Source organism: Danio rerio, chromosome 23, assembly GCF_052040795.2.
Source record: "Danio rerio strain M-AB ecotype USA chromosome 23, GRCz13ab, whole genome shotgun sequence".
Lineage (NCBI taxonomy): Eukaryota > Metazoa > Chordata > Actinopteri > Cypriniformes > Danionidae > Danio > Danio rerio.
This window is the reverse complement of record NC_141043.1, coordinates 20,715,109-20,735,615: the sequence shown is the minus strand read 5'-3', so window position 1 is coordinate 20,735,615 and position 20,507 is coordinate 20,715,109. Positions and strand designations below refer to the sequence as shown.

At 42.0% G+C, this 20,507-nt stretch overlaps 2 long non-coding RNA genes across 3 annotated transcripts in view; one reads left to right on the top strand and one right to left on the bottom strand.

Annotated features, from left to right (window-relative positions):
* The window catches only part of LOC137489111 (uncharacterized), a 68,963-nt gene extending 48,809 nt beyond the window's left edge, over nucleotides 1-20,154 (bottom strand). Inside the window, exon 1 of the long non-coding RNA XR_015523398.1 lies at nucleotides 20,026-20,154. This is a non-coding gene — a long non-coding RNA (uncharacterized LOC137489111). The remainder of the gene's footprint in view (nucleotides 1-20,025) is intronic.
* LOC141380475 (uncharacterized) overlaps nucleotides 1-20,507 on the top strand; it is a 189,669-nt gene that overhangs the window by 160,307 nt on the left and 8,855 nt on the right. For both annotated transcript variants that reach the window (XR_015523397.1, XR_015523396.1), the window contains one exon: nucleotides 20,032-20,181. This is a non-coding gene — a long non-coding RNA (uncharacterized LOC141380475). The remainder of the gene's footprint in view (nucleotides 1-20,031; nucleotides 20,182-20,507) is intronic.

Below are 20,507 nucleotides of genomic sequence, written 5' to 3'. Positions count from 1 at the left end.
TATGTCTGATAATATTTTTTCTTCTAAAGAAAGTCTTATTTGTTTTATTTAGGCTACAATGAAGGCAGTTATATATATATTTTAAAAACATTTTTGGGACAAAATTATTAGCCCCTTTAAGCAATTTTATTTTTCAATAATCTACAGAACAAACCACTGTTATACAATAACTTGCCTAATTACCCTAACCTGCCTAGTTCACCTTATTAACCCAGTTAAGCCTTTAAATGTGACTTTAAGCTGTATAGAAGTGTCTTGAAAAAATTCTAGTAAAATATTATTTACTGTCATCATGGCAAAGATAAAATAAATCAGTTATTAGAAATGCATTATTAAAACTATTATGCTGAAAAGATGTTCCCTCTGTTAAACAGAAATTGGGGAAAACAATAAACAGGGGCCCTAATAATTCAGGGGGGCTAATAATTCTGACTTCAACTGTATGTATATATATATATATATATATATATATATATATATATATATATATATATATATATATATATATATATATATATATATATATATATATATAGGGTTGCACAGTTTGTCGGTACTATGGTAATAGTGTGATACTATGGCTCCAAATACTGGTGGTGCCACTGTAGTTTGTAAACTTTAGTATCTTTAGTCATTAATAATCCATCTACAATACATAATGTTGCTTGTGAAAAAGTCACTAAAATAATGCTCACACATGTTTGTGCAACAAACAATTTTATTTAAATAGTCTGTGGAGCTTTTTAAGGTGCAAAACTTTGTAGAATTCACACCTTTTATTGTAGCCTATTGAATGTTTTCTGATGTTTCAGTTCGAATCTGAATCAGTTCATTTCTATTCCTGTCTATATGGTTTAGTAGCTGCAAGAACTGCAACAATCTCTTAAACAGAACGACTCACAAAGTGACATTTTGAATAACTTTGGATTGTTACCTGATAAAACAAAAGGAACAAATACATTTTAGGTGAAGTGACCTGCAAATAATACTTTTTTTTCAATAATAAGGGAATTATGAATTCAATTCAAGTAGACCTATTATAACATAATATCTCTGACCATTTTCTTTATTTCATAGATTTGAGTTGAATTACAGTATCACAATACTACTTGGTATCACAATACTTCAGCTGGTATAGTATCGTAACATGAATTATTGGTATTGTGACAACCCTAGTATAGGATGTTTTAAAAGAATATATTTACATTTACAATAATAAGATTTTTTTTCTTCTTTAAATAGTTTCCAAATGATGTTTAGCAGGCGAAGCAGTGGCGCAGTAGGTAGTGCTGTCGCCTCACAGCAAGAAGGTCACTGGGTCGCTGGTTTGAGCCTCGGCTCAGTTGGCGTTTCCGTGTGTGGAGTTAGCATGTTCTCCCCGCGTTCGCGTGGGTTCCCTCCGGGTGCTCCGGTTTCCCCCAGTCCAAAGACTATTATTCAAATATTACTTACTGTCATCATGGCAAAGATAAAATAAATCAGTTATTAGAAATTAGTTATTAAAACTATTATGTTTAGAAATGTGTTAAAAAAATCTCTCTGTTAAACAGAAATTTGGGGGTGGGGGGGGGGGTAGTTGGATAAACAGGGGGCCTAATAGTTCAGGTGGGATAATAATTCTGACTTCAACTGTATATTAGATTAGCCACTACCAAAGCCAAGATCACAGTCCAAAAATTAGTATACCCAAATTTATTTGTTGTGGAAAAAATATTAACTAAAATTTTAATGACTAGGAAAAATCAAGAGAAGCATGTGAATTGTGTTGAAATTTTGTAGTTCTTAATTACCTTACATGGAATTATCTTTCTAATCCTAAAGATTGTAAGGTAATTAGGTTTAAAAAAACGGGTTTGTTTCACTGGGGAATTGATAAAAATATTATTTTTCTAAAGGGGGTTTACTTATTTATGCTGAGCACTATATATAATGAAAAGGGAGTGAGTGGTATAATTGTTAAATAATTTGTTAAATCAAATGCCTTTTAATATTCAATTGTCAACCTTTGAGGAGAATAACATCACCTCATAAAATCCAATTTAAAAATATATATATATATTTCACTAATTGTGTTCTTACTGTTGTTACTGAAATGACCAAAGCATCATGAGATGTGGGAAAAAGGTGTATAAATAAAAAAACTAATATTGTACTCAAACACATACCTATATATCCAGTACCTCCACAGAACCTGCACATTGTCAAGTGCTCTCCATAGCGGTATATTTATGCACTGAACCAACTGAAACCGTCTCAGTAGAGTGTGAGGAAAATGATCTGAGCTCTAACAAAGCCTGCTCTTACTGTGGAGTTGTGGCAGTGTACTTGAGGGTGTGTGTGTTTGCCGCTGCTGCCCCCTGCAGGCCTGAATATGTCACTGTGTCTCTTCAGTGATTCTCAGTCCTAGTGTCATGTCACCTTGGAGGAGTCTAGCCTGCGGTTGCTGTGGCAACACTGAGCAGCAGATCAATTACATGGCAAACGTGCCAATACACAACCGAGTCATGCTTTGTTTTGTGCTGCTAAAATTATTTTCCTCCACAGAGGTTGTTGTAGCGATAAACTGTTCAAATTGCTTTTATGCTTGCTTCTGCTGCTCGTTTCCAAGACAAATGGCCTATTTGACTCTTCACTAAAAAAATGAGTGTACAGACAGTTTATTGTACAGTTTTCTTTTACTCAGAAATTAACTCAAATAATTATGAAATCTAAGAGCAAATTCATTCAGTTTCCTTCAGCTTAGTCTCTATTTCGCCACAGCAGAATGAATCACCAACTATTCCAGCATATGTTTTACATAGCGGATGCCCTTCCAGTCGCAACCCAGTACTGGGAAACACCCACACACACACATTTACACACACACACACAACCACACAAAATCATACACTACGGCCAATTTAGTTAATCCAATTCACCTATAGCGCATATCTTTGGACTGGGGAAACCGGAACACCCAGAGGAAGGAAACCCCCGCGAATATGGGGAGAACATGCAAACTCCACAAAAAAAAAAAAAAAAATGCAGACTGGCCCCGCTGGGACTTGAACCAGCAAACTTTTTGCTGTGAACCGAGAGTGCTAACCACTGAGCCACCATGTCACCCCTAGAAGAGCAAATCAAAGGCAAAATTTAAGTATAGAAAAAAAGTATAGAAGTTTTGGATCGGTATTTTCTTGTAAAGCATACTCTTTTTAATGTTTGGGTTGAACTTTATATGACAGTACTTGTACTTAAAGGGAGTGTTCACCCAAAAATGAAAATTCCATTATCATTTTATCTCCCATCACTTGAAAGAAACCTGTTTGAGTTTCTTTCTTCTGTTGAACACAAAATACATATTGAAGAAAGCTGAGTAACTGTAACCATTGGCATTCATAGTATTTCTTTTTCCTATATGGAAGTCAGTGGTTACAGGATTTTAGTTTTCTTCAAAATATCCTCTTTAAGTGTTCATTAGACAGGCCAGAAGCCAGCCTGGTAAAAGGGGTGGTTCTTTTTTCTCTTTGGATTTAGCTCTTTGGATGGTCATCATAACCACACATTTTTATATACCAAAAATATTTCCTTATAATAAAGAAATGTGAAATAATACTTATTTTTAAAATGCATATTTATTACATCATATATCATTAGAAAAAAAAATCTATTAAAATTTTTAAACTTAAAACTGTAGTCATTTGTGTTGTATTATTATCTGTTGTCATTTATTATGCAAATTACTGGCCAGCACTTTCAACTTTCCTAAGTTAGAATTTAGTCATTTGAATGTAAAATAATTAAAACAGAATATTAATGATAATAATAATGTAGAGCTTCACAACTTTTCTAGCTTCTCAACTATCAAAAAGTAAATTTGAAAATTCATAGATAACAACAATAGCCAAAATAGTATTCGAATCAATTTCAATATGGTCCACTTTTGATAATTCACACCTTTTTATAGCAAATTGTTTTTGTTTCAAGAATAAAGTTACCTGTAAAATGTTTTCTCTGTTTAATAATAATGCAGTAGCAAAAGATGACTTCCTTTATGGCAGATTGTAAAATGAAAATATTTATTAGAATTGGCCAAGTCACACTGAAGCGACAGGCAACAGAGGGTTCTGCCTGGTCCTAAAGCCCTTTAAAGAGGGTTATTTTCCCTATTTATAATGGCATAGCAGTCAAAATAGGACAAATGAGCTCATTTATGGGACATATTCTGGACCTTTGTCAGCGATGGGGGTGGGTCTTCCGAACCACTCGAACTCCCACTGTCTACGCGCCTGTCAGAAGAAAGAAACTCATAAAAGTTGGAACCACTTGAGGGTGAGAAATTGCCAGTAGCCTACATTTTCAATTTTGAATGAACTTTGCCTTTAATGTCTGTACTTACAAAGTATGTACATGTTGTAGTGATTTTATTAACTATGTAATAATCATGGTGGAGGGGTTTGAGTGCCTGAGTGATCCTAAGAGCTATATTGTCAGGGGCTAATGCCCCTGGTAGGGTCTCCCAAGGCAAACAGGTCTTAGGTGAGAGGTCAGACTAACTGCAGTTCAAAAACCCCAGTTCAGTAACATCAAAGACTGTGACGTCACCCGGTATGGCGCAGCCGGGGTTCCACCCTGGAGCCAGGCCTGGGGTTGGGGCTTGTATGCGAACGCCTGGTGGCCGGGTTTTTTCCCACGGAACCCGGCCGGGCTTAGCCCGAAGGAGCAATGTGGGACCATCCTTCTGCAGGCCCACCACCTGCAGGGGGAGCCGTAAGGGGCCGGTGCATTGTGGAATGGGTGGTGGTCGAAAGTTAGGACCACGACAACCCGATTGTGAGGCACAGATACTGGCTCTTGGGACATGGAATGTCACCTCACTGGGAGGGAAGGAGCCCGAGCTTGTGCGGGAGGTGGAACGATACTGACTAGAAATAGTTGGGCTCACCTCCACGCACAGCTTTGACCAGATCCCGAAGGAGGCTGGAGACATGGAGACTGAGTCTATGTTCTCCAACTCTTTTGTTAACGCAGCCGTGAGGAACTGTGGGCGTAAGGTCTGTGGTGCCTGTCGGGGCGGCAATCCACGAACCCAGTGGTGGACACCGGAAATAAGGGATGCCGTCAAGCTGAAGAAGGAGTCCTACAGGGCTTGGTTGGCTTGCAGGACTCCCGAGACAGCTGATGGGTATCGACAGACCAAGCGTGCTGCAGCTCGGGCGGTTGTGGAAGCAAAAACTCGGGCCTAGGAAGTGTTCGGGGAGACCATGGAGGAAGACTATCGATCGGCCCCAAAGAGATTCTGGCAAACTGTCCGGCGCCTCAGGAGGGGGAAGCAGCTCCACATCGACGCTGTTTACAGCAGAAGTGAGGAGCTGTTAACCTCGACTAAGGATGTGGTCGGGCGGTGGAAGTAATAATTTGAGGATCTCCTTAACCCCACTGACATGTCTTTCATCGAGGAAGCAGAGACTGGGGATGCAGGGGTGAACTTACCCATCTTCCAAGCTGAGGTCACTGAGGTAGTTTGCAAGCTCCGCAGTGGCAAAGCGGCAGGGGTGGATGAGATTCACCCTATGTATCTTAAGTCTCTGGATGGTGTGGGGCTGTTGTGGCTGACACGTCTTTACAACATCGCATGGAGGTCGGGGACAGAACCTCTGGACTGGGCAACTGGGGTGGTGGTTCCCATTTTTAAGAAGGGGGACCGGAGGGTGTGCTCCAACTATAGAGGGATCACACTCCTCAGCCTCCCGGAGAAAGTCTATGCCAGGGTACTGGAAAGGAACAATGCAGTTTTCGTCCGGGACGTGGTACACTGGACCAGCTCTATACCCTCACCAGGGTGCTCGAGGGTTCATGGAAGTATGCCCAACCAATTCACATATGTTTTGTAGACCTGGAGAAGGCATTCGATCGTGTCCCCAGAGGCATTCTGTGGAGGGTGCTCGGGGAGTATGGGGTCAGAGGAGATCTGTTGAGGGCCGTCTCGTCCCTGTTTGAACAGAGTAGGAGTCTGGTTCACATTGCTGGCAATAAGTCAGATTTGTTCCCAGTGCATGTTGGACTCTGGCAGGGCTGCCCCTTGTCACCAATTCTGTTCATAATTTTTATGGACAGAATTTCAAGGCACAGCCTTGGGCTGGAGGGGGTCCGGTACGGGGGACCACAAGATTTCATCTCTGTTATTCGCAGACGATGTTGTTCTGTTGGCTTCATCGAACATGGACCTTCAGCATGCACTGGGGCGGTTTGTTGCCGAGTGTGATGCGGCTGGGATGAGAATCAGCACCTCCAAGTCCAAGGCCATGATGCTCCACTGGAAAAAGGTGGTTCGCCATCTCCAGGTTGGAGGAAAGTCCTTACCCTAGGTGGAGGAGTTTAAGTATCTCGGGGTTTTGTTCATGAGTGAGGGAAGGATGTAACGTGAGATTGACAGGCGGATTGGTGCAGCGGCAGCAGTAATGCGGTCGATGTACCGATCCATTGTGGTGAAGAAGGAGCTGAGCCGAAAGGCAAAGCTCTCGATTTACCGGTCAATCTACGTTCCTACCCTCACCTATGGTCATGAGCTTTGGGTCATGACCGAAAGGACAAGATCTCAAATACAAGTGGCCGAAATGAGTTTCCTTTGCAGGGTGGCAGGGTGCACTCTTATGGATAGGGTGAGGAGCTCTGACACCAGGTAGGAGCTCGGAGTAGAGCCGCTGCTCCTCCACATCGAGAGAAGTCAGCTGAGGTGGCTCGGGCATCTGTTTCGGATGCCTCCTGGACGCCTACTTAGGGAGGTGTTCCAGGCATGTCCCACCAGGAGGAGGCCTGGCCTGGGAACGCCTCGGGATCCCCCCGGGAGGAGCTGGAGGAAGTGTCTGGGGAGAGGGAAGTCTGGGGTTCTCTCCTAAGACTACTGCCCCCGCGACCCGGCCCCGGAAAAGCGGCAGAAAATGAATGAATGAATGAATGAATGTAATAATATCCACTCACCCCTCTATACCTATCTTAACCTCTATATTGTCCATATATAATCCAATACTTCCTTAAGTACATTGTAAGTTAAGTGAACATGCTGTAAAATAAAGTGCATCTGTAATAACAGTTACAATGTTAATAATACATACAGCGATTACACTAAATAAAACCATAACCCTCACCCTGGCTATATACAGCAGGTTGTTTATTCAGTACTTAATTGTATAATTACATTGTAACATCTACACCTTAAAATAAAGTGTGACCAGGTTTGTTTTATTTATCATAATTAGCAATTAGTTGCAAAATGACAAGTAGTACAGCGCATTGAACATGAACATTTTATATAAAAAGACTACAATAATTTAAATTTGCACATAGATTCAAGATGATAAAATATGATTTAAAATAAAAGACACCCACGCTGTAAAAACAAAAAACAAAAAAACAAAAGGTGACTTAAATTAAAAATTTAAGGCAACAATTTCAGGACATTTTTGAGTTGACCCAACATTCAACCCATTTCATGCATTTAACTCGATTTAAGTTGAGTAAACTAAAAAATGTCCTGAAGTTTGTTGCCTTAAAATTTTAAGTTGTCAACTTTTTTTTTTTTTTTTTGCAACGCAGCATTATAACAACAAATTTCTTGTTGTATTGATCCGTTATTGATTATCCAGACTTGGAATATAAGGCAATATAGGCAATAAAGTAGTTTTTAAATAAACGTTTCAACCATTATTTTTGATGTAAATGTTTCATTAAAATATAAATATATTTTTTATGTTTAACCCTTCTAGTAAAATAGAAGACAAGTAGATTCAAACAAATAGTAGATTCAACAACTATTATGTCATAGAAGAATGCTCTGGTTAGTAAAGTAACTGCTATAAGTGGATTTAATCCACTTATAAAAAGTCAATTGTCTGAAAGAGTATGTAAACGGGCCAATGAAATGCCAAATGAATTGGCAGTGTCAGCTTGCGCACCTGATGCTTGTTGCAATCAATTTAGCATAAAAGCACGGCGAAAGCAAAATGAGGCAACCTTTTTAAGCTGAAAGACTGATACCTACAGCTAAGGAACAATCATTATGGCGATGCAATATAGCATTTCCGTTCCCCTCCTGGGGAACTTCAATGCTATAAGTGAATTTAATCCACGTATGGGTAAATGTCTGGAAAATGCCATAATGACTGCACCTTCCCTTTTCCTCCGATGAGAGGATAGCCAGGCAGTGTGAGCGCACCTGCATTAAAGAGAGGCGCAGTCTTCCAACGTGATCCCTGGCCCTTACTTATCCCACTTCAAAGAAGATTTACAAATTTAGATATATTTTTCGGGAGCCACAAGCGTCTAGATCATTTCTAGGAATTTAAATACGACAGTACATTGGGAAAGCATGCAGTCCCGAAGAGGAGAACACTGCGGAGGCCACCTGCCACCCAAATGGGGAGATATGATGGCAGAATATATGGACTAGCCCTGAGAAGGAGGAGTATGCAAATAACAAGATGGTTAGCGGAGAGGAAAGACACGGGTCCGCCTGTAAGGGGGGACTGCACCGTGGCTGAATAAGCATATTGGATCGCCTAGTGGGCATCACGCATAGTAGGCACCTATACCCAAAACACGGGCTGACCAGAGGGCAGACCTACAATGTAATGGGCCAGCGAGTAACTCCTCCGCTGAGTCAGTGCTGGGGGCCTCCGAGGAATCTGCACGGCTCACCTAAGCTGGGAACTGTACTGACAGAGTGAATAAGCGCACGTATCTCTGTGTTAGGGAGAATGGCGCAGTTAAGGTGTTTTAACACCTAAGGTGTTTTAACACCTTAACCGAGTTGTTTCCTCAATCACCAAGGGTTACCTAATACCCTTGAGGAAACCGGCTCTACTCGCAGATTGTAACACCTTGCAAATGTTTTAGGTGTCGCCTAGCCCGCAGCTCTACAGATTTCTGTTACACGCATACACACGTTACACGCACTCCTGGGGGAAACAGCTAGCCCTGGCTCTGGTAAGCGAGGGATATGGCATACACTATCCAGTCGGCCAACCTCTGTTTCGATACGGCACTTCCCTGCTGCCGACCACCATAACAGACGAAGAGCTGCTCAGATGATCTAAAGCTCTAAGTGCGGTCCAGATAAATTCGCAAAGCGCAAACTGGACAAAGTAATGAAAGGACTGGGTCTCCCTCCTCTGGGGGCAGCGCTCGCAGGCTCACTACCTGGTCTTTAAACGGTGTGGTAGAAATCTTGGGCACATATCCCAGGCATTGTCTCAGGACAACTTGAGAGTAAGCCGGCCTGAATTCCAGGCACGAGTTACTGACCGAAAATGCCTCCAGGTCACCGACCCTTTTAATCAATGCCAACATGACCAGCAGAGCTGTCTTTAGGGACAGAAATCTTAAAGATACTGAGTCGAGTGGTTCGAAGGGATCTGTACGCAGGCTCGTGAGAACGAAGGTGAGATCCCAAGAGGGCATGAGAGGGCATGGTGCTGCCAGCCACCGTGTCATGATGAGCGGAGATGACAGGAGGGAGACAGCCTGCTCTACAGCTTCTCTTGGAGAAAAGAAAGCACAACGCTAATGTGGCATTTTCGGGGGTCTTCTCTGTGAGAGACACACCATTCAGTAAATAGACTCCACTTCAGGGCGTAGGAGCGCCTCGTGGAGGGGGCTCTAGCCTGAGTGATGGTATTAACCCCCGCAGTCGGTAGATTACATAAGTCTACCTCGCATCTAAGGACCACAAGTGGAAATTTCAAAGATCGGGGTGAGGGTGCCAGATGGTGCCCTGTCCCTGAAAGAGTTGGTCCTCTCTCAAAGGGATCTGCCAGAGGAGGGTTGTTGCAAGGAGGGAGAGCTCTGACATCCAGGTCCGGTTGGGCCAGAGGGACGCAACTTGCAAGACCTGCTCCTTGTCCTCCCTGACCTTGCACAATAACTGTGCGAGCAGGCTCATTGGGTGAAACGCATATTTGCGCATGCCCCGAGGCCAGCTGTGGGCCAGTGCATCAGTGCCGAGAGAGCCCTCGGTTAGGGAAAAAAACAACTGGCAATGAGCGTTCTCTGGGAAGCAAACAGATCGATCAGGGCTTCCCCGAATTGCACTCATATCAGCTGAACAGACTCAGGATGGAGTCTCCATTCTCTGGGACGTAAAGGCTGCCGTGCGAGGGTGTCGGCTGCACGGTTGAGCTCCCCTGGAATGTGAATGGCGCGCAGCGATTTCAGCCGTGCATGACTCCAGAGGAGCAGACGGCAGACGAGCTGAGATATGCGGCGAGAGCGAATACCCCCCATGCAGTTGATATATGCCACCGCCGCCTTGCTGTCCGTCCTAACCAGCACATGCTGCTGCTCCAGCACGGGAAAAAAACAGTGGAGGAACACTGAGGAACACTGCCAACAGCTCTAGGCGATTGATATGCCAATGCAATTGGTTTCCTTTCCACAGGCCTGCAGCTGCATGCCCGCAACACACACAGAGCACCCCCAGCCCGTGCTAGAAGCATCTGTAGAAACAACAACATGACTGGACGCCTGTTCTAGAGGCACTCCGGCCTGCAGGAACGACGGGTTGTCCTAATGGCTGAGGGTGCGGTGACACAGCACAGTACCAGTGACACAGTGTGTGAGTGCGTGCCATGCGCGTCTGGGGACTCGCTCATGAAGCCAGTGCTGAAGTGGTCTCATATGGAGTAATCCAAGTGGCGATGCCATATGCCCCAGGAGCCTCTGAAATAATTTCAGTGGGACCACTATTTTGAACTCTCTCAGACAGTTTAGCAGTTTAGCCGAGCACGATCTCTGAAGAGGCGTGCTGTCATGGTGACCTGTCATGGTGTCTCTGTGTATAATCAATTGCTCCCGAGAGTGAGCTAAAATCAGCCAGTCATCGAGATAATTGAGTATGCGGATGCCCGTGAGCCGAAGGGGCGCCAAGGCAACCTCCGCGAGCTTGGTGAAACCGCAGAAACTGACGGTGGCATGGAAGAATGGAGACATGGCATGGAAGTATGCATCCTTCAGGTCTATCGCTGCAAACCAATCCTGAAAACAAACGCACCAAAGGATGCGTTTCTGCGTGAGCATTCTGAACGGCAGCTTGTGCAGACAGTGGTTCAAAATGCTCAGATCTAGGATTGGCCGTGACCCACCGCTCTTTTTGGGCACGATGAAGTACAGGCTGTAAAACCCTTTATCCATCTCGGCTGGAGAGAACGGCTTGATTGCACCCTCCGCCAGGAGGACAGCAATTTCCTTTCGCAAGACAGGGGCGGACAGGGGGCTGACCCTGGTGTAATACACACCCATGAACTTGGGGTGCCGTTTTGCGAATTAAATCGCATAGCCGAGTCGGATTGTGCTTATGAGCCACCGCGAAGGGCTGGCCCGCACTAACCAGGCAGGCAGAGCTCTTGCTAATGGTCTCAGCGCAACAATCGGTGATATACCAGCAGTGGGGCAGCGCGGAGTGGGTGTGCTGATCCAGGAAGCACGAGGGTCCCACGGAAGAGCTAGAGGCGAGAGATTCACTCTCACCTTGCACCCAAGCTCCGGAGGGGGGGCTAGGTGAGATAGGAGACCGTCCTCCCAGCACCTGTAAGCCACTGGCGAAATGCACAGAACCTGCAAGCTGGAAGGCATTGCGTCCCAGACTGGGAGTTCGGGCTGTCACATCCAGAGAAATGGAAAAGTGCTCTTTCATTGATGTTTGCGTGGCAGTGAAAAGTGCCGTTGGAAATGGGGCCCGGCCCTCCAGCTTAGGAAAAGAAAATTCCCTCTTCTCCCGATGACCTGTCTCAGGGACGCTTGGTGGTCCGTTTACCAGACTTAACGGCGCCCTGGGCAGGGGGGGCTGCCTGCGTCCGAGGTGCTCGACGCGCTCTCTTCACCGGAGGTGCAGGCGGGGGCCGGGAAGCTCTCGTAATCGGGCACCCTAGACGAGGAGCAGCAGATGTGGATGGCTCGGCGGGCAGAGCGGGCTTACGGTCCCGCTGATAGATGACATTACACATCGCATCAGACTGCTCTCCCACCGTATTGTATTGCTGGGTGAATTCATCGACGTTGTAGCCGAACAGGCCAGCCTGGGATATGTGGGAGTCAAGAAATCGGACTTTGTCAGTATATTAGCCAGGTTTAGACAGAGGTGGCGCTCATGGACCACTAATGTAGACATCGTCCTCCCCAACGCACACGCAGCGGACTTAGTGGTCCAAAGAGCATAGTCGGTTGCGGTGCGGAGCTCGTGAAGCAAGCTTGGGTCGGACCCACCCTCGTGCAGCTGGGCCAGCGCCTGCGCTTGGTAGTGCTGGTAGGTGGCCATAGCGTGCAAGGCAGAAGCAGCCTGGCCCGCAGCCTTGTAAGCTTTGGCTCCGAGGGAGGCAGATAGCATACAGGCTTCGGACGGGAGACGAGGCGGACCCCACCAAGAAGAGGCGCCACGCGAACAAATATTGACCTCATTGGCATGCTCGACCTGAGGAATCGCCTCATACCCCCTGGCTGCTTCACCGTCAAGAGTGGTGAGGGCGGAGGGACACACAAAAAGGTGCCCTCCAGGACTGCGTTCTTGGGCTTGGCAATCTTGTCCTCTATGTAGCACCCATCTAGTCGGTCCGGCCGCGGAGCTGGGGGATAAACCATCTCCAACATCACGGCTGAAGCAGCCCAGGAAAATCTGGCAAACATGTTCGTTTGAGGATACGTTTTGACAGCGCTCACCTGCCCGGAGGGGGCAAGCAGGTCTGGATCCTCGTCGGACAATGAAAGCCCACCCTCCGATGCAGCAGTGGCAACTGGTCCCTGGTGTCATTGAACGTAAGGGCAACCATCTGGTTAGCGGATCGCTTCCTCTGCTCAAAGCTCGGATGGAACGCTTGGAGGAGCGGAAGGTCCGCGGGGCCGGAGGTGACGGATAATCTCCCACTGGAACCCTCAGATTTACCCGAGTGCCCGCTACAGTGCAGGGGACAGCTGAGGAGCCGCGATCTTTACTGCGCAACAGACATGGCATCGCAGTGACGACATGAACCGCCCGCGAGCACCGCATTAACATGCTGGACCCCCAGACATGCAACGCAGTGCTCGTGCCCATCATCCGGGGACAGGAAACCACCGCATCCAGAAATGCACGGTCGGAGCGACATCCTAAAATAGACGTGCTGCTCGACTGTGCTTCTCTTTTAGAAAAAGTTTCAACTTTATACGCACCGCTCTGGAAGACTGGACCCAAAGAACGACAGGCAAGGGAGAAGCCCAGCTCGACCGGTTGCCGCTGCGTGTACTCACTCTGGACGGGGAGACTGCTCTTGTTGGCTCGAAATCGCTGGACAACAGCAGGAGGAACCCTCATCGACTCTCTCAGAAGGCTGTAAAAGTCTCTGAAGCGAAAAAGGTTGCCTGATCTTGCTTTCGCTGTGCTTTTATATAAATTGATTGCAACAAGCATCAGGTACGCAAGCTGACGCTGCCAATTAATTTGGCATTTTATTGGCCCGTTTACATACTCTTTCAGACAATTGGCTTTCTGAACGAAATCCCCATACGTGGATTAAATCCACTTAAAGCATTGACGTTCCCCATCCGAAGGGTAACTATGCAGCATAATTCTTCAGTGACATAAAAGTTGTTGAGTCAACATAGTCTATGACACCATGTTGGAAAACATACAGTAGATTGGTAAGAAAATGATTATTATAAAGTTAAATAAATATAAATTACCTTAAAAGTCTTTAAAATTCTCCACATAACTTATTTTTTTACTTTAATTCTTAATTAAACTAAATTACAAGTCCTGGTGTCTTTAAACAGTGTAGCTGCTGATTTACTGTTTAAAAAATAAAAAATAAATTATTTAAAAAAAAATTTCAAAAAGAAAAAAAGATATTTATTTGGTATATTATTTATTTAGATGAATTGTGTTGCCTTCTAAATTATTAGGCTAGGGGAAAGCTGGGACAAAAGTAACATGGGATGAAAGTAACAAATCGATTTTCTTGAAGCCCTGACAACATTTGCTTTCCAAGCTATTACAGCACATTCTGCATGCAACCCTTGATGGAGCTGCCAAATATCACCTGATTTCGGGACCATGTTTCATGGTTAGCCCTTAATTTCTGTTCGTGCAAAAATTACATTTTTGTAGAGGTTCATTTTTCCTTATTACAAGTTGTGTTTCTCTTTTCATGCATCACAGTAATGATCAACCTACAGGTTATTTAGTGCAATAACACACCCTTAAGTTTGCGATGTCTGAGTTTTTCAGATTAAAAGTAAGTCAGGTTTAAATAGCAAGAGTTCCTGTGGGGATGAAAGTAACACTGCTAATAGCCATACCTTATTTTTTGCTTCCACATTAAAGTTTTCAGTGTTTTGATTAATATAAATTTTATGCATATTGCCACTAATAAAAATTTTTTTTTTTAGAAAATTGTAAGATTTTGCATTGTTGGATTGCTTTTAGAATATATTTGATGGAAGTGAAGTTTAAATGAAAATGCTGTTTAATATTTTTGCAAAAATAAAGGACAAAATATGTTTGCAGTTAACATTAACAAGGTCATAGTCAGATATGTTTGAAATGAACAAGATTAAGTCAGTAAATCTAGCAAATAGACTACAGCCAAGAGTCCGGATTGCTGAATGAATCACTGCAACTAGCCTTTCCACACTGTACTATTCCAGAGTGAATAAAAGAGTTTGCAAAATCACTCTAGACCCATCACACCCAGCACATGATGATGATTTTGTTGTGTTACTTTTGACCCACCCATGTGTTTCTTTCATCTTTGCTGATGGCGTCATCAACCTGCAGTCACTACTTTTATTTTTTCTTGTCTGTGTGGATTGGCTGAGTAGTCTTGTGTTTCCTGTCCAATCTAACCTCACATAGAAGCTAAATTGCATCATAATGAACTACCTCAAGACATGGGGATTTATAATTGCTGCAAACTGTTTGGAAACATTAAAAGTGTTCAAGATGATGTTCAAAATCTTTACACGCATTGACCCAGAGACTGTTTAGGTGCATGTCACTGAGAAGATGACGGATGTTTACTGTATGATGACCGAAATGGGCTTAAACACCCAGCAGGCACAAGACGCCAACAGGACGTCATATTGACAATGTATAGCATCGAGGGGACATTTCATTTTGTTTGGAAATGAAAATCTAAATGTACATCAGAACCTGACGTTAGGCCGATGTCAATGTCCAACCTATAATCAACTTCTATTGATACTACAGCTTGACGTTGTGTGGACGTTATCTCTATGGTGTCTATCAGGATTTTGGATACGTTGGATTTTGGTCACTTTCTAACACAACCTAAATCCTTTGACACTGGCTAGTCATTGAATTTAGGTCACCTAACATCGCAGCCTAAATCTAACCTAATATTAATGTCTTATGACGTTGTGTGCCTGCTGGGCAATTACTAAATGCAGTACAGAATGTTACGTTTACACACATCCACATGTAAATGCAATAGCTTTTTACAGCGCTAATAGGCCTACTCACTACCTACTACTCTTGAGTACTTTTGAAATGTCTACTTTACTTTTACAGATACTTTTTACAGATTCTACTCTACTTGCACTACATTTTTAGGCAAGTAATGGTACTTTGACTTAAATAGGATTTTTCAGTAGTCTTTCCACCATTGCTTCAAAATCATCATAATCCTCTGCTTAGCTGAAAGTTCTTTTGTTCTGTTATTTGGCACTTGTCATGTTTGAATGATGAATTAAGGCTGTTAAAGCGGATATAAATATAAGATTCTTTTGTCAGACTCGTTCGGCGCGCGCCACTCGTCACCTAGCAACAACCAAATAAAAGCGCCAGCATTCAGTTGCTTCACGGTTTCTTGCATTAGCCGAGGCGTCCTCACACTCTCGCACACATATAAACGTGTCTTTGCCATCATTATGCAAATATGGACGCAAGGTCAGCGGCTATTCTAATGCCTAAATATTATATTCCGTTTGCTTTTTACTCTCAGGCCATCACTGCCCAAGTTTTACCTCCGTGAACAGGATGTTCAAAGCGAGAGCGCCTGTGCTGCTTTTGTTGTATATTTTTGCAGATATAACCTCACACCCGAAATGAATACACAAGATGACTACTTTTGGTGTGGAAAATGGTTTGAAGACAGAGGCTCAGAAATGTGCCACCTCTCTCACAATAGCCGGAGAGGCCTATCATTTCACGGTGTGTTAGGAGAGGCTGGAAACGCTCTCTGGCGGGCGTTTGTCCGGAGGGCCTGATATCACACACACGCGGAATGATAACTCTCCGAAAAAAGACAAATCTCCTGCTGATCACACGCTAAAGGGAATAGCCTGGAACAAGGGAGATAAAAGAGGTCAGTCGCTTTGTCCATCCGTCCGTCTGTTTATCTGTCTTTTCAAAGCAGCAAGCACAAATGTTGTGGACAAACATCAAACAGTCTTATTTTCTATACAATTGTTGTTTATTTGTACACATTTCTACCCCCAGGCAGGCAAACTTTTGCACTTTTGAATGTATTTGACCTTCCCATTGAATTGTGTATATAGATTGTCTGTATGTAATGTTTTTGTTGCTATTATTGTGGAATATGATTTCTGTATTAATCACACTATTGTTTTTAGTGTGAGGTGGCAGTGTTTGTGTTTAGCATAGCTTTAGTTGTTCATGTTGCTTGATGAAGAATTGTTTTACAGCAGCGCCATCTTGTGTATTGTGTGAGAAGGCACATATTATCCTTTTTATGTATAATTAAAGGGATAGTTCACCCATTTTTTTGTGGTTTGGTTAAATTTTCCTGGACCAAATGATACACTTTAACATATTTCTGGAGTTTTGGTTTCTTTTCAGAACAGATTGATTGCTCTGGTCTCAACCCCCTCACAGTGACTTCACTAGCTCCACTGAGTGCATTGACTGCGTCCAAAATTGCCTAGGTATTGCATTTGAATTTAAATTTATTCAACCAATAGAAAAATACATTTTATACAGTATGAATGTGAGTTGTATGAATGGAACATCGCCATTTTGTTCGTGTATCATCGCTCCGACCATGACCCAAACATGGGCAAAGAGGTGAAGCATGAGCAGAGCAGAGCTACGGAAAGGTTTTTTTTTTTTTTTTTTTTTTTTTGGCCGAAACGCTTATTACTTTATTACCTGCGACTCGTTTGTGTTCTGAACACATGTGCTTGGTTGTGTAATACATTTTTTTTTGGTCCTTTAAAAACACTGGTGTAATACATTGGGCCACTAAGCATTCTTCTTTTGATGTTTTTCTACAGGAGGAAAAAGCAAATTACTTCTATTTACTTTAAATATGGTCTAAATTAGTAAATGCAAGGCTATTTATGAAATCCAGGCATAACACTGTATGACAACGTTTCAAACGACTGTTATAGAATTTTCAAAAATAAGTATTTCACTCATCTTGGAATAGGAGGTCACTTGAATAGTTTTTGAGCACAATTAAGTAAATTAAGTGAGCACAGCATTCCTTATTATCTGATAATTGTAAAAAAAAATAATCCATAAAGCACATAAACTAAAACAAAAAACAACATATATGACAAGCTCATCGGCTAATCAGCCCGAATCAGCTGAGGTGACTTGACCGCGACCAGCGAGACCTAGCTGTCAATCAAGTTGTCACTCACTCAATTAAGACTTAATTAAGCTCAATATAAATGAAATGGATGAGTTATAAAAAAAATCACCCCCTCACAGTTGTCATTAAGGAAAATATTAGCTTTATGCACCAAAACCATCTTTTGTACCAGGCTGTGAACATGTTTTTATCAGCTGTAAAAATGGCCAATTTAGCATGGCAGTCAGTGAACATCTGGAGTTCCTGGAGCAAGCCCCCAAAGGACAGTCGGTGAATTGCAGTGTCAGTTACTTCAGTATTAGCTTCACGAGTGAGAGCAGGATGTTGCCACTTTATTTGGATATACTACTCCACTCGCATACTGTTTTTATCATACTATATATTGTATGAAGGTATGAGATTTCAGACCCAGTCGTTTTGTCTGTGCAGTCTTCCTAATCCAAGTCTGCATCCAGATAGTATTGAAGACCGTTAAAACGAACTAAAATGGAGTCATGTGTCAACATTCACATTACTCATTTGCAATATGTGTCATTAGATGTATTTCCTGACCTAAACTGCTTTTCAGTTGGTCAGAATTAACGTTCAAGAATATTCCTAGAGAACTCTCAGAAGTAAACAAACAGATATGGAGAAGCCAGCAGACGTGACAACACAACAATTCATAGCATAAACGACTGTATCCCTGGGCATTGTATATTATATAGTTTAGTGCTGTGGCTAAAGCACTATAAACAAATACTTGCCCTGATCCCACAATACAGAGCACAGTTGACTATGGCAGATGGTTTTGTCCAAAAAATGTTTAGTACTTTTTTCAGTTGGGTTCGTTCCTGTTCTGATCATGTTCTCCTCACAAACGAATAACTATAAAATAAGTGTTATGTTGTAAGTGTAATGAGACAGCCTCTTCAAGCAGGTCTCGGTTTGTTTAGTCTGCTTTTGGTGCAAATGCAATGACTGCATTCACACCTGCCCAAATAAATTCAATAAAATTCAATTCATCTTTATTTGTGTAGCGCTTTTACAATGTAGATTGTGTCAAAGCAGCTTTACATAGAAGATCATAGTAAATTGAAAAGTGTAGTTTAGTTTTCAGAGTTTAAGTTCAGTTCAGTTTAGCTCAGTTCAGTGTGGTTTAATAATGACTGCTGAGAGTCCAAACACTAAGAAAAGAGCAATCCATCGGTGTGCAGCTCTAAGGATCCCAAACTCAATTTAAGATTAACTCAATTTATGACAAAATCGTTTATTTTATTAATTTATTAATTTTCATTTCGGCTTAGTGCCTTTATTAATCTGGGATTACCACAGCAGAATGAACCGCCAATTTATCAAGCATATGTTTTACACAGTGGCTGCCCTTCCAGCCGCAACCCATCACTGAGAAACGTTTATTTTAGAATAAATTGAACATTTACTTATATTAAATGTATAGTTATCTGTATAATTATATAGATATATTTAAAAAACACACAAAAAAGCATAACTAGAAATAATATTATATTTTAAAGTTATATAAAATAATATTCATTCATTTTCTTGTCGGCTTAGTCCCTTTATTAATCCGGGGTCGCCACAGCGGAATGAACCACCAACTTATCCAGCAAGTTTTTACGCAGCGGATGCCCTTCCAGCCGCAACCCATCTCTGGGAAAATATATAAAATAATAATCCTAATATAAAATATTAACATTAAAATTTTTAAAAATTGAAAATGCTATTAAAACTTTTTACAAAATGAATAATCTTTTCACATTTGTTTTGAGTTTATTTTCATTTAGTTTACTAAAATAACTAATATAAACATAAAACAATGTAAATAAACCATAAAGTGCAGTCGTTTGGAAAAAAAACAATCAAAGAAAAATATTAAAAGTGAATCAAATTAAACTGAGAATGGAATACATGAAAAACTAATTTAAAATATCATAAACATATATACCAAAATATTTAAACAATTAAGATTATTAAACAATTAGGATTAAGAATGTAATCTATTTTAATTATTTTTACTATAAGCTAAATTAACATATTTCAATGTTAAGGATAATTTTGTAAATACATAATATTCAATAAAATATAATCGGGGCTAAAATCATGCAGTCTGAACTAGGCATTAGTTTGTCTATGCAGCTGTTGGTTTTCTAATTTGTGCCTTTCTCCAATGAACACAAGATGGCAGTGCATCATTTTAGCGCCAAGTTTGTCATTTATTGAGCACTTTTTGATTGTTTTCTTTTGTCAAGTAAGAGTTTATAACAATTGAGTGATAATTGCTTGTTTAATTATTTATAATTTTTATTTAACATTCACTGTAGAAACCCTAAAACAACTTTCAAGAACTGACTGAATTATGTAGGCCTAGATTATATACTAGTAGAAAAGCTATCTTGTACTAAAGATTTAACACTGACTTGCTGTTTTCTTTTTCTTTTTTACCAACCTGCAGAAATCTCCCTATACCTTCACATTTGCTTAATGTTGGCTGTAGCTGCTGAAGCTCAACGCTGGGCCTTATCCAGGCGGTGCGATTAATCCCTCACAGCACGTCATCTCTACCATCACTTCCGCCCTGTTCAACAACACACACACACGTCAGGTCAGATACAAGTTACAGCATATACCCTGCATGGGCAAAACAAAAAGCATTGTATAAATGTTAAGCCTAGAGAAAATGTTGCCATTTTAGCTCAAAGATTGTAGCTTGCACATTTGATGGAGTATAGTGGCGTCATTTTTTTTTCAACTCCAGAACTTCAGTCAAACATGGTCTTGTTTTAGAGTTCTCTTCTTTTAAAGTTATTTTTTGTCATAAAGTCTCTGTCTTGTTTTAAATTTCTTGTTTTAATAGTTCTCTATTGCAGTACAATTAAGGACAGTGAATATCAAGCAGGTAGACTTACGTTGTGGTAGCTTTAGTATCCT